The sequence below is a fragment of the Triturus cristatus genome, chromosome 6 (assembly GCF_964204655.1).
Source record: "Triturus cristatus chromosome 6, aTriCri1.1, whole genome shotgun sequence".
In the NCBI taxonomy this organism is placed as follows: domain Eukaryota; kingdom Metazoa; phylum Chordata; class Amphibia; order Caudata; family Salamandridae; genus Triturus; species Triturus cristatus.
Genome location: NC_140589.1, coordinates 1692775205 through 1692787263, shown reverse-complemented (window position 1 = coordinate 1692787263; position 12059 = coordinate 1692775205). Strand labels below are relative to the sequence as shown.

The 12059-nt window shown below is 36.9% G+C and overlaps 1 long non-coding RNA gene across 1 annotated transcript in view; it reads left to right on the top strand.

The window, feature by feature from the left end:
• LOC146821846 (uncharacterized) overlaps window positions 1-9829 on the top strand; it is a 55719-nt gene extending 45890 nt beyond the window's left edge. Inside the window, exons 2-3 of the long non-coding RNA XR_014963202.1 lie at window positions 8286-8381; window positions 8621-9829. This is a non-coding gene — a long non-coding RNA (uncharacterized LOC146821846). The remainder of the gene's footprint in view (window positions 1-8285; window positions 8382-8620) is intronic.
• The last annotated feature ends 2230 nt before the right edge of the window (window positions 9830-12059 follow it).

Here is a 12059-nt window from a genome sequence, read left to right as displayed (position 1 = left end):
AGGAAATACAAGTTACTGGTAAGTACGCTTAGAATTACTTTTCAGGGTCAGTGCTGGGCTAAAAGATGCAGCCCTGGGTTCTCTCCTGATAACAGATGAGTAAATCGGAATTCGTACTTCGGTTGATTTTAGAGGAATATTTGTACGTTTCAAAAATGGACACTTAGAACATTTTCTGGTGAAAACCACACAATGGATTCCTACGGAAGGAAATACAAGTTACTGGTAAGTACACTTAGAATTACTTTTCAGGGTCAGTGCTGGGCGAAAAGATGCAGCCCTGGGTACTCTCCTGATAACAGGTGAGTAAATCGGAATTCGTAGTTCGGCTGGTTTTAGAGGAATATTTGTATGTTTCAAAAATGGCCAGCCGGCTCCCCGCTTCCTGCGGGAGCCGGCATTGCTTTTCCACATGGGGAGCAGCTAACATGCTGCTCCCCATGTGGAAAAGCAATCTGCTTTGCTATTTGGAAGAGAGAGCAGGTTTCCTGCCCTGTCATTGCAAACGGCAGTGTCCCGGGGGTGGGCACCCCGGGACACTGCAGGAGCCGGCCCTGGTGGGTGGCGGTCCCCACGGCCATCGAGGGCTCCAGGCGGGGGGCAGCGCGGCCCCCCTCCCACCTCTTTCAAAGCCCCGGGGGTGGTGGTCCCCGGAGCATGTGGGGGGCTTGAGCCCCCCCACACAGGGTATAATTTTTTTTTAAAAAGCTGTGAGCCCCCCCATTCATTTTATAAGCCCCGGGGGGTGGCGGTGCCTGAGGCTGGGGGGGCCGGAGAGCCCCCCAATAAAGAAATTGAAGCATCCCCCACGTATTTTACAAAAGCCCCGGGGCCCCCCATTATAATACCATATTGCCCCCGGGAGCCCGCGCTTCGTTTTTTTTTTCGTTAGCGGGATGCGCGGACCCTACGCGCATCCCACGATTTAAAATAAATAAATAAATACATTTTTTGGCCTTGGGGGTCCTTGTGGGACCCCCTCAGCAGACCTAGGGTGTCAGGGTGTTTCTACCCTGCCCCCTTGTCGCGTTTTCCGCCTTTTTGTTCGGTTTTCTTGTGCCTCGGGCACAAGATGGCTGCCAACACTTCCTGATTCAGAGTGTTGGCAGCCAATTAGCATTTAGCTCGTGCTCGGGAGGGTGCGCGGATCCTCCCCGGCCATAGATATCACTAACATTTAACTCTAATTTTCTCAGGAACTGCTGAACAGATTTACACCATTTAAGCAAAAGGCACGAGTCTGAACTGAGGACTACCTCTTTGCCAAATTTGGTGTAATTCCGTTCAGCAGTTCGGGCTGTAGCTGCGACAAGAGGTCCTATGGGAAATTGCATGGGGAAAACACGTTTTGGGCCCCCCCTTTTTTCTCGGCCCCCGCTTGACAAATCACCGCAAAACTTTCAGGGTAGGAGCGGAGCGGAGCTGGCCAAAAGGTTGGAAAATTTCGCAAATATTCGTCAATCGGCGCCAGACTTATTGGGAATAGAATGTTGCGGATTTCCTATGGAAAATAGGTCCTAACTATAACTATCTACTGGCGACCGCCAGTAGATACTATATATATATATATATATATATATATATATATATATATATATATATATATATATATACTTCATGAAATGCCCGAAATAACTTTCAAACTCACTTGTAAAAGTGCATCTATCGCGTAAATGGAAAGCACATTTTAATTCCGAACAACGCTCGGGAGGAACTTCAAAGGGACACTCAGCAGGTTTCAGAGTTAAATTTGTAATATTAATGTTTCAGGAATGTCCACTCTATTGCTGTAAATGGACCACAATTATACAGCTAACCAGCCATGGATGTTGGTGTATCGTAGGATGTATTTCCACTATGAAGAAAGATCTATTTTAGTCATTCAGTACCCATGACACGAGAATATGGCTTAACTTTATGTGGAAATCACGCAAACATGGCACTAAGTAAATCTACGGAGAAAAAACAGCCCATCTTTATTTGCCATTATCTTGTTAATCGACAGGAATTAGTAAAAGACATTTAAAATCAACCTGTAATGAAAGACTGTTAGTACAAATCAGCATTGAGGAAGGCAATTACAGCCGAAACGAGTCTGACTGGTTTGAATACATTTAACCCTGAATCCTGCTGAGGGCCCCTTTGAAGTTCCTCCGCTAGCATTGTTTTAACCATATATATATATATATGTGTGTGTGTGTTTGTGTGTGTGTTTGCACGTATATATTTCTTCACTGAAATAGCAAAGGTTAAAAGGATGTTATCATTATGTGAAAATGGTGGTTAAATCAAAGCATTGTAAACTAACAAAACCACAGAAATTCATCAATTATAGTTATCTCAATTAACTATAACACGTGCTCTAAAGTAACTCTTACTCGTGTTCCCATCATGCATAATGTTGTCATCAATGACGTCATTTCAGATGTTGGAGTGATGTTATCAATGATGTCATAGAATATGTCATGAGTGATGTAATATGTGAGGTAATAAGCAGTGTGCATGGTGAGGGCGTGATTTATAGTTACTTTAGGGCCCGAGTATTATTTACTTTAGATAACTATAACTGGTGAATTTCAGTGTATTTAGTAATTCCAAATATTATGTTTTAGCTGACATTTTCAGCCATCTATAACATCCTTTTAACCTTTGATTTTCTCACTGTATTTCTAAGGTCCTTTTTGTTTAGTGTGAAATAAGATATTATTTCCATTACCTATAACGTCATTTTAATCTTTGTTTTTTTCTGTGAATTTCTATGTTTTTGTTTACGTAGAGTAAAATGTCCATCTCTGTGCAACCCCCCACAGGTGCCCAAACCTCTTTTCTTAAATATACAAAAATAAAAGCCAGGCCTATTGGCTTTATCTATAGGTGGGTACATCAATATATGTATATGTATATATATATATATATATATATATATTCACTGAAAAAAACATATGTTTTACAGACGTTATAGTTAGTTAGACATTTGACTCATATAAAACCAGAGAAATTCGCCTGTTATAGTTAGTTGAGCTAACTTTAACTTGCGCGCCCGCAATGCACTGCTGATGATGTCACATATTACATCACTCATGACATGGTCAGTGACATCACTGATGACATCACTCATGACATCTCAAATGACATCACTCATGACATCTCAAATGACATCACTGATGACATCACTCATGACATCATCCAGTGAATGTGTGTTTATATAAAATATAAATATGTTTTGTATACATATGCCAAGGTGTATTGAAGAATGAATGCATTTACAAGTGCCTAAAGGAATTATTTCGTATGTGTGTGACTGACTGTATAAGTGAGTGATTGAACGTGTCTTACTGAATGCATGGGTTAGTGACTAAACTGTGTAAAAGACTGTATTAGTCTCTCCATTGGTATGTAAGCAACTACATGGGTTGCTGAATACCTACATGAGTGTCTATATAGGTTATTGATTTGTTGTCTGAGTATCTGTATGGGTCCCTGAGTGTCTGTCTGTGTGGGTGGGTGTATGAGTCTGTGCATAAATGTCTGAGTGGGTAAATCAGTGGTTGTATGGATTAAAAAGTGCATCTAGAAAGGGCTGTATGGGTGAGTTAGTGTGTATATGGGTGTGTTGGTGAGTGAATAAATGTCTCAGTGGTATATCTGTGACTAACTACATATGTTTTAAGCCACTATATGTGAGTGTTGGAGTATATAAATGAGTATACGTGAGACTAAGCTATTCCAAGAGGTGGTGTATAAATAAGTGTCTGCTTCTATCAGTGATTGTATAAGACAGTAAATATGTGTTAGTATCTGTATAAATAAGTGATGTGGTATGTCTAAAAATAACAAAGTTGGTGTGTATAACTGTTTTCATGATTAAATGGGTATGTGATTCATTCTTTGCATTACTGACTAGGCGCATGAGTAACTCTATGGAGTGGCAGCGTGTGACTGCATGTATGTATGTATGAGTGCATATTATATTCCTCTATTGATGAGTAATTGCATGTATAAGTGACTGGATGTGTGTGTAGACCTAGGAAATAGTGAGTGCTATGTAGTATATGGCATTCTTCTGTGTATGGTTTCAAAAATAGTAGTCAACATTTTACAATGGGTGTATCAAAGTTTATATTAGAGCATCAGTATGTGCATCAGATTGTCACGTGGATGATGTCATGAGTGATGTCATGAGTGATGTAATTTGAGATGTCATCAGTTTTGTCGTCAGTGATGTCACTGACCATGTCATGAGTGATGTAATATGTGACATCATCAGCAGTGCATTGCGGGTGCGCGAGTTATAGTTAGCTCAACTAACTATAACAGGCGAATGTCTCTTGTTTTATTTGAGTCAAATGTCCAACTAACTATAACGTCCCTGAAACCTATGGTTTTTTGAGAGAATTTCTAAGGTTTTTAAATGCTGATTCCTAACTATAACGTCTGTAAAACCTATCATTTTTTCAGTGAATTTCGAAGGTTTTTTAAATGCTAATTTCGAAGTATAACGTCTCTGAAACCTATGGTTTTTTCAATGAATTTCAAAGGTTTTTTAAATATCGAACTACTATTGTGTATTTGTCATTAATACTATTTTTTCTAACTTTTCAACTACATTAAATAAACTGCAAAAGTACTATGTAACGTAATACATTTCCTAAATTACAATGAGTTTTTAAATAATAGAAACAATTTAACATTCAGATAACAATTTTTCTCCCTTTTTTGCTGTCATCAGCTACTACTTAACTTCACTATTCACAGTGATGCCAGTGTAGTTTCATCATAAACAGCAGGAAAACAAAAACAATCAACTACATTGTTAATAAAAAAAAACTAATTCTCTCAAATATAATACAAAATCAACACAAATAACACATTCATTAGTACTTCAAATGTTCAAAGCTTACCTTCACTTCGTAGATTGTCCGCAAATGTACCCAATACGCAAGATAATATATCAAAAATTTTGCTTTAAAAGCATCCAGTATGAATTCCTTCAAGATCTTACGTAGTTTCTCCGCACATTTTTCCAATACGCCAGATAATATATCAAAAAGTTTGCTTTGAAAGCATCCAGTGTGAATTCCTAAAAGATCTTACGTAGTTTCTCTGCACAATTTTTCCAATACACCACATAATGTATCAAAAAGTTTGCTTTGAAAGCATCCAGTATGAATTCCTTAAAGATCTTACGTAGTTTAGCTGCACAATTTTTCCAATACGCCAGATAATGTATCAAAAATGTCGCTTTGAAAGCATCCAGTATGAATTCCTTAAAGATCTTACGTAGTTTCTCTGCACATTTTCCCAATACGCCAGATAATGTATCAAAAATTTCGCTTTGAAAGCATCAAGTATGAATTCCTTAAAGATCTATATACCTTCCTATTAAACCCGAATAGTGTATCTATCAGAAAAATTAAATATGAGTTGGGTAATTCATAAGGCAATCTCGGTTTCATTTCCAAGTGTGTATCATTACAGTGACTCCAACCATTATTACACTTTAAATAAACTGTATAATGTCCACTTGTAGTAGTACTTCCAGCATGGAAAACAATAGCAACTGTTGCAAAAGTTCTTCCAGAAATAGATACTTGATTAGCAACAAAATGTTTAATTTTGGTTTACACTTTTCTTCCATTTGGTCGACAGCGTTGCAGCATTATAATCAAATATGTTCCATATCTTTGTAAGCATAATGCAGATAGCATTCTTGATTTACTACGAGAACACATCATCTCATGATCAGCTTCTTTTACTAATTTGGAAAATGGTACAGATTTGCAGTCAGGTATTGTTAAATATAAAAATAGTTATCTGTCAACCATAGTCCTTGCAGATAATAAACACTCTTCACATTTATGTTTCCATTTGTAACTGAGTCCAAATAAACTCTCAATCTGAATTCCTTCATCTTCTAGTACTCCAAGCATAACCATCAGAAATTCTTGTGCATCTTGCTGGATATTAGCACTGAACGTTAAAGATCCAGTACATTTATCCAACAGTTGGCGAATACCAGAAGCAGAATGAATCTTACTTCTATCATTTCTCAATTCTTGAAATAAAGTGTAGAGTGCAGAACATAAAGTTTTTTCCTCACTTTCCATAATTTCACCACAAACATCTTCAAGATAAAATATAACATTTAGAATTACATTACCATAGCAGTTGACATCAGAAGCATTTTCTATTTGGTATCCAAGAACATCATCACTTGTTTGTATTTTCTGTTTCTTTACATCTTTTCTTTTCTGTTGATTTTCTTTCTGCTTTTCAACCATAGTTAACTCTTCAACATATTTGCGTTTTGAACACACAACATGTTGCTCATAAATAGGATATTCACCTAAATGGGGAGCATAAAGCCTTCACAAACGATTATATTCTCTTACACAATTAACATCAGCACTAACCTTGTTCTCATCAAAATCAATTAAATACAAACCAGACAACGTTCTAACTCGAGATAATGCAACATATACCATTCCCTCTTTAAACACAGTTTTTCCAACATTTACTAAAGCATTATCTACACTTAAACCTTGTGATTTGTGAATAGTTATTGCATATGCTAACAGAAGGGAAACTGTTTTCTACGAACATACAAGTCTTTTACAAGCAAAAAACGTGCGGCAGAACGTGCAATCTGTCTTACATCTGCAATCTGATAAAATGTAACTTTCAAAAATTCAATTCCATTTCTATTTTGATATTTCACAAAATCAACAACTTCCCCCATTGCTCCATTCACTAAACCTTCTTCTACATTCAGATTACGTTTCAAAATTACCCGACAGTTTAAACATACATCTAAATTTTTTTCTAAGCCAGCAGTTTTAATTTTCTTGTACATTACTTCTGCTGGTGTGTTTTCAGTTGTAAACAAGTTCTTTAGTAGACGACTTTGAAAAGCTTGTTTACCATGTTTGCTTAGAAAACCAATTCTTACATCTTTTAGAATATTTCCATAATCTTCATCTCTTGCTTGTCGCATATTCTGAGTGAGTTCTTTATATTCAAAATGTAACCACAGATTCACATTTCCAATACTTCCCAAAGATATCTTAGTGTCTTCATGTAGAAGAGTTTTAAACACTGGTTCTCCTTTTACAGGGGTTAGTTGTAGCAGATCTTCAAATACAATTACATTTTTTCCCCCAAAGAGAACGTCGTAATCTGTTTTTAATACTTGTTGCATTCTTAAGTGTACAAAAGCAAGCATTAAGTTTGAGACCATGCTTACCTCATCAATAAATAAAAGTTTCATTTTCTTCAGCACTCTTGACAGTTCATAATAAGCTTCTCCAGACAACTTCTGATATTCTAATTTATTATCATGCTCCACTGGTAACATCAATAATCTATGCAAAGTAACTCCTTTAACATCGTGTGCAGCTAATCCAGTTGGAGCTGTTACCACACAACATAAATGTGAGCCAGTAGTTTTTTTAAGATAACTGGTCAAAACTTTAATCAAAAATCTTTTACCTGTCCCAGTTTGACCACTGATGTACATCAGAAGAGGTTTAAAAGATGAACACAGACATTCTTTTTTTTCATGCAACAAACCATGTTCTATCCGTTCTCTCACTTGCACATATATTTCTTGCTGTTCAACATTTACTTGTTCTTCTAACTTTTCCAATGTTATATTCTCCTCGTGTGCTTGTTGCATTGCAATTTTGACTTCATGGATAGCAATCGCTGCTTCATTTTCCAGCATTGGTTGTCCAAGAGGATCTTCACTACATGGACCACTACTTTGACTTTCTTGAGAACTTTCATGAGCTATTTCAGCTATAATAGTCTTTTCCTGTTGACCTTCATCATTCAACATTTTTAAATATGTAGGGAAAATTGTACATCAAATGCTATCTTTACAAGCATTAAAAGAATCTTCGTAGCAGTCAAACTCTCCAAGTAATTCACTTTCGCTACGCCATGGTTTAAACAGCTGCAGAAGTGCTAAATAGTAAAATTCTCGCTTATCTGGAGTTTCACAACTAAGTTTCTTGTGGTTTATAAGATTACCCTTTGCATGTTTTACTAAACAACCATGACATCCAACTACTGCAAACTTTCCTTCTTTTAAATTCTCTTTAAAATTTCTTTTGAAGTTGTAATGTTGAAGTACTTAACACAGACATAGCTGTTCCAGATGTTGACTCCTTTTCGGTTAGTATGTGTCCAACATATTAGTTTTAGGAATGTCTGTACTATCTGGCTCATTTGTTGCTAATTGTTCAATTTCTCCCAATTATTTCAATATTCTATTTCGTTTGCAGGCAAGACCTAAACTTACCCAAATGATTCCTCGTAACTTTGAATATAAACTTGAAGAACACAAGCTGTCTGAACATTCATACGATCCAATTTCTCAGGTGGGAAAGCATTTTCAAACTAAAGCTGTAAAAAGTTTTGCTAAGACTATTCTCTTGTAATTTCTTCCCACATTTGTTTAATCTCTGTTTTTTCAGATTTTGTTATATACGATGTAACATAACGTGCAACAGCAATTGAGTTATCCGCAACATACTGGATGTCCATGTTCGCATTCCACATTTTTAAAATGACTGGATTGTAGTCATTGATTTACTTTGACACTTATGTTCTTTTTAAGTTGTAGGTATTCTTTGGAGATTTCCGAGTTATTGTGTGCCTCACAGAAGAAAACAAAGAATTTACTCTTCCTTTACAAATGAATGGACGGGGAAAACCAAACCGACATTTGGTGTAAAACTTTCAATTGAACTTGTATTTTCTTCTGCAATACTTTCCACAACGGTGACTTTGGAAACGTAAAACTTGCTGTCTCAAGCTTCTATCTCCTCCTTCTCTTGGAATCTCACATGTCGCATACTGTTTGATTAAAGACAATACTGTTTCATCAGAATCATTTCCAAATTTAGGTGCTTCCTTGATCCATACTAGCATATGTATATGAGGTGCACCTCTTGCTTGATACTCCTTTCTCCAAAAGAAATCGGTAACTTCTCCAAGAGGTGGATTCTTTTTATTACAGCTAAAAGACATCATACCTTGAAACTTATGATTAAAACATCTGCACACATTTACAGGATCCAATGAACACAGTTCACAAGGAGTCTTTATTTCAACATTTTTTATATTGGAATTCGCTTCTCTTAGAAACTCAAGCAAATCTTCCCATGCATACTCTGCACAGCTAAGTGTGACAAACCATGTTTGTGTACCTAAGTTCCATAACATACACTTGAGTTCTCCATGACGACAATACCAATACTCATTTGTTCCACGTTGACATGCCATCAAATTGATTAAGTGTGCTTCTAAATTTTCATCTGTTTCTTGAACTTTCTCCACAAATTCTTTCGCAGAAAGAAGTGATTCATGAACTCCAGTTTTAAGTATATGTTTCACTGCATACGAGAGAGAAGACAGATCACTTTCAAACAAAAGGTGAAATATGTATGGAATGCACTGTCAAAATCTAGGATATTCAGAATATAATCTTGTTGACTGATATTCGGAAGCTGGAATCCGTACAGGCCGGTCATCATATCGTCCACCTTCATCAGTAGGAAACAACTGTGGAAAACAACGAGCTTCCAAGCTTTTCTCCCATACACTCATTGGAGTTCCCTGTGCTTTTTTTCATTTGAAATAACTCAATGCTACTCCCTATCACTTCTTTTGAATGCAAAGGACATATTGTATAATGTTCATAAATCTCTTCAGTCCTTGACTTGTCCACTTTCTCTATTTGACCACTTGAAATTTCAAAATCATCTTCTAAACGTATTACCTGTTCATCCACATTTACATTTATGTAATAAATATTGTTCTCTATAAGATATAAGGTAGCCTTTTCAACTTTATTAACATCCACAAATTCTTGCCATATTTTCTGACTCTTTGTGGGTACACCATTTACTAAAATAACTACTGCCTCATCTTCCTCTTTCTCTCCAGCAATAGTTTCAATGTTTTTCTTAAAATCCAAAGGTAAGTACACCACTCTTCCTTTCAGCCCTCTTTGCAAGTCTGTTGGTGGCAGTTTACCTGTTTTAGGCTCCATCCGAATTATAGTTTGAAAAGGATGAACAGATTGAATTAGAACCGACTCATATGTGTTCAATTTGGCCAGCTCCTGCGGAATAGCTACTAACTCCAACTTATTATGCACTGCTCTAGCAGGCATTTTGTTCTCTTCTAATTTGTTGTAACACAATTTACATATACGTTGATCACTACCTAACTCAAATCGACCTTCAACAAACAAGTAAGTTGCAAATTCTTCCCACTTACCATTGTTCTCCTTTTCACTTTTCAAATACAAATCAACATTCCTACTTTGACTTTTATAATGAGTACGTCGACAACAAACACAAACATAGTTTGGTATTTCAGAGCACACTACATTAAACTTTCCAATTTCTTCAAACTGATCAGTGCTAATCACTTTCTCATCTCCTCCAACATCTGTAATTGTCAAACTTTCACTCTCTATGAACTGCTCTTCTGAACCAAAATATCGCATTTCAATATCATCACACTTTTTTTGAACATCTGATAAAGAACCATATAAAAGACTTGCATTCAGTTCACTTAAACTTAATGCAGGACTTTTTACATAGTACAGTTTCTTTACAAAGTCCCGCATTTCTGAATGATGTACTGCTAACATCCTCAAATGATGAAAAACACTTTTACAAACTTTTCTGCAAAGACAAGCCAGAGAATGCCCATACTTCTCAGTATATTTTCCTACATTACATGGATCTAGTCCTTGAAACAACTTAATCTTCTATTTTATACTTTTCTGAGTATATTCTCGTAGCAAATTTCACATTATATCAATGGATTCCTGTTGAATACTAGAAATGCTACTAAAACTCCACTCATACACAGGAGCTCATGGACGTTTCCCTTGCACTTCTTCAGCTATTAACTCTTCTGTACTTTTACCAACTATTTCCTCCTTTGGAAGAGGAACACCATCCTGAACTTCGTAGCAACGACCTCCAGTATCAACTGCAAATGATAAACTATTTTCCTGGAAGTAACGTTCCTCATTAATAAAAGGCTCAGTACTAGAAGTATGTCTCCAATGTCCACTAAAGATTTTACAAAAGTTGGTTCTGTTCACAAGTCTTTTTTTTCTACTTTTGCCTTTCAATACTTTGACTATTTTATCCAATACTTTCCTTCTCTTTAAAATCAAAATGAACAACTTCTGTTTCAAATTGAAAGCAGTATCCACTATACTTTCAATACGCTGCTTCTCTTTCAATTGGAACATTCTTCTTTTATATTTGCAGCATGTTTTCAATAAATTCTGAATCACTTTAGATCGAAAAAGTCTCTGACGAATTTCTTGAAATTGTTTTTGTCTCCGAGTACCAGATACTATTTCATTATCATCTTTCCTTTTCCTCGTATTTGAAATTGAACTCTGCTTCACCTTACTTTTTTTTTTTTTTTTTTTTTTTTTTAAATTTTTTATTGAACAATAAATCAGTTACAAGCATGGGCCTACAACCACCAGGGCCGGCCGCTAGATTCAGAAAGGATCGTGCATTAGTTAAGGCAGTAGGCGACTCCTGGGGCCCAGCCCCATAAATGGCTCCGGATAGTTCGAAGGAGGCAGGAGACATAAATTTAACATAAATAACAACGAAAAAACAAAAGGCGAGGCATAAGGGCAAAAAACGTGGGTCAGGCTACATCCGGGGGACTCTACTTCGGACCTTCAATTAGCTATCAAGAGGAAGGAGCAGTGAAAGATCGGGGGGGGGTAACGTTAGAGGAACATCTATATTCGATTATTACAACAAGTTGCAAGGAACTATCAAGGGTCAGGGGGACAAGGCAATATCGGTGTCCACAAGGGGGGGAGCACAGATACCCCCACGATATGCGTTCCATTGCCCCCAAATTCTACCCCATGCCCCGGGTTTACCACGGGCCACATACACATTCTTCTCCCTGAACATACACCAGTCCATGTTCTCCTTCCATACTGACACGGTGGGAGGCCGCTGGGAGCCCCAAAGCTGCGCTATATCCCTCTTGGCAAT